Below are 3,290 nucleotides of genomic sequence, written 5' to 3' on the forward strand. Positions count from 1 at the left end.
TTATCTCCAAATTGATCTATGTTGTTGTTGTTAAGTGCTATCGAGTCGGGTCCGACCCATAGCGACCCTGTACAGGGTTTCCGAGGGTGTAAATCTTTACGGGAGTAGAAAGCCTCATCTTTCTCCCGCGGAGCGACTGGTAGTTTCGAACCGCTGACCTTAAGGTTTGCAGCCCGATTCGTAACCACTACGCTAATTGATCTATAGAATCAATGTAATCAGAATCAAATTCCAGCACACTTTTTTGTCTGTGGTGTGTTGGGGGTGGGGGTGGGGGTGGGGGTAGATATTTAAAAGCTGATTCCAAAATTTATGTGGATGCTCAAAATATGTACATGTAGATGTAAAGGTTTATATGAAATAGGTATTGAAAAATTTAAGAGTAACAAACCTGAAGAGAATCCAGAAACAGACTCATATAGATATATATGGTGTGGTGCTGTGGGCTAATGCGTCAGACTGCAAAGTCATTTGAACTGCATAGTCAGTGGTTCAAGCTCATCAGCTGCTCCTTGGAAACCCTATACAGTGTCGCTATGGGTCAGAATCGACTCGACATCACTTAACAACAACAAGATATATATTGATATTTTACAAAGATACCAAGACAATTTCAACTGGAAGTATAATCTTTTCACCAAATGTTACTGAAACAATTGGTAGTTGTACATAAAAATTAAACCTCAACCCTTAACATCACTTTACAAAAATATTTACTCAAAATGGATCACATACCTAAATGTATACATTAACACTATAAAACTTCCAGGAGAAAACATCAGAAAATTGTAGTGACCTTTTGACTGGCTGAGATTTCTTAAACAGGACATAAAGACATTAATTACAGGAGAAAAAAGTTGATTAATTGGACTTTATAAAAATAAAAGACGTCTTCCCGACCATTGAGGAGCTCCAGCAGAAGATCGTGTACAGCAAAACTGAGAACACCAGGCTGCTGGTGCAGATCGACAACACTCAGCTGGCTGCCATGACTTCAGGATCAAGTGTGAGATGGGACTTTCCAAGAGACAGCTAGTTGGTAGAGGCTGACATCAACAGCCTGCGCAGGATCCTGGATGAGTTAACCCTTTGCAAGTCTGACCTGGAGGCCCAGATGGAGTCTCTGAAGGAGGAGCTGATATGGCTCAAGCAGAATCATGAGCAGGAAGCCAACACCCTGCACTGCCAAATTGGCAAACACCTCAAAGTGGAGATGGATGCTGCCTACAACGTGGACCTGATCTGTGTACTGAACGAGACCAGGTATCAATATGAAGCCCTGGTGGAGACCAACTGTAGGGACGTGGAGGAATGGTTTACCACACCGACTGAGGAACTGAACGAGCATGTGGTGTCCAGCTCCGAAAAGCTGCAGTCCTACCAGACAGAGATCATCGAGCTAAGAAGCACAATCAATGCCTGGAGATTGAGCTGCAGGCCTTGCATAATCTATCTTGAAAACACACTGAACCAAGGCAGAGACTTGCTACAGCTCTCAGCTGTCTCAGGTGCCGTGCATGATCACCAATGTGGACTCCCAGGTGGCTGAGATCCGCTGTGTTCTTTCCTCCAACACAGATTTATTTGTTCTCTGGCAGTCCATGATACTTTCAATCATCTTCTCAACACCATAAATCGAATGTATCAATTGTTCTACAGCTTGGATCAGGAGTACCCGAATCCTCAAAGTGTTATCTTTAATCTTTAGCATTTTAAAGAGGTCTTGTGCGGCAGATTTGCCTAATGTATTATGTAATCTGTTGTTTTGAATGCTGTTTCCAAGAGCATTGATTGTGAATCTAAGAAAAATGAAGACTTTGACAACTTCAGTCTTTTCTCAGTTGATCATGATGTTATTTATTGGTCCATTTGGGAGGATTTTGTTTTTCTTTACACTGAGGTGCAATCCATACTGAAAACTGTTGTTTTTGATCTTCTTATGAGTATTTCAGATCCTTGTTGCTTCTAACAAGCAAATCATAGGTTGTCAATAAATCTGCTTCCAATCCTAAAGTCACATTTTACTTCATATAATCCAGTTTCTTGGATTATTTGCTCAGCATACAGATTGAATAAGTATAGTGAAAGGATACAACTCTGGTGTACACCATTCCTGATTTTAAACCATTCGGTATTCCTTTGTTACATCAGAAAGACTGCCTCTTGGTCTAAGAATAGGATTCTCATGAGCGCAATGAAGTGGTCGGTAATAGCCATTCTTCGTAATGTTATTCATAGTTTGTCATGATCCACACAGTCAAAAACCTTTGCGTAGTCAATAAAGCACAAGTAAGCATCTTTCTGATATTCTCTGCTTTCAGCCAACATCCATCTAATGTCATCAATGATAACCCTCATTCCACATCCTCTTTTATATCTGGCTTGAATTTCTGACAACTCCCTGTGGATGTACTGCTGCAAGCATTTGTGAATTATCTTCAACAAAATTTTACTTGTGTATGACATTAATGATATTATTGGATGATATCTTCATTCTGTTGGGCTACCTTTGGAATGGTTACAAATATGGATTTCTTTTTATTTCTTGGCATAGGTAAGTGAGCACCTCCAGTGCTGCATTAGTTTGTTGAAACATTTCGGTTTGTATTCCATCAATTCTGGGAACCTTTGTTTTTGCCAGTGTCTTCAGTGCATCTTGGATTTCTCCCTTCAATATCATCAGTTCCTGATCATATGCTACCTCTTGAAGTGGTTGAATGTTGACCAATTTTTTTAAACAGTGACCAGTGACGAAGTACATTCCTTTCATCTTTTTTTTTTTTTTTTAATTGCTGTAAAAGGAAGTTTTATTGTTTTCATTTGGTCCAGGCTTGTGAGAAGAAGGGCCCCAGGGTGTTGACTATGCTTCCTCTGTAGCTGGAGAGCAAGGTTCAGGCAGAAGATCTGAGGAGAGCAGGGGAATGCTGTGCTAAAAGGCCCTTCACAGGTTGTGAGGCTCCACAGACTCTTCCTAGTCGTGCTTGAGAGTGAACCTCTCGAAGAGGTATTCGCCCAGCCCTGCCAGGGGACCAGCCATCCTATGGAGGTTAGTCAAGTGGTCGCCCATCTTCTTGATAATTTTCACCTCCTCATTGAGGAAATGGTTCTCTAGAAAGTCACAGAGGTGGGGGTCTGTGGGTAGCACCCATGGTGTGCAGATCCAGAAAAGACTGGTTCATGCTGCCATGTACGTCATTCTGTAGTTGTTATGTGTTCTTGCTGGTTCTCAGTCCACAGAACTTCCTTTAGGATGTTTTTCATAGCAGGGTTGACTTTGGCAAAATCCCTTA

General features: G+C 41.4%; 1 pseudogene; it reads left to right on the forward strand.

Annotated features, from left to right (window-relative positions):
• The window catches only part of LOC102818207, an 11,016-nt pseudogene extending 8,031 nt beyond the window's left edge, over window positions 1-2,985 (forward strand).
• Window positions 2,986-3,290: the final 305 nt, after the last annotated feature.

The sequence above is a fragment of the Chrysochloris asiatica genome, unplaced genomic scaffold, assembly GCF_000296735.1.
Source record: "Chrysochloris asiatica unplaced genomic scaffold, ChrAsi1.0 scaffold00241, whole genome shotgun sequence".
NCBI lineage: Eukaryota > Metazoa > Chordata > Mammalia > Afrosoricida > Chrysochloridae > Chrysochloris > Chrysochloris asiatica.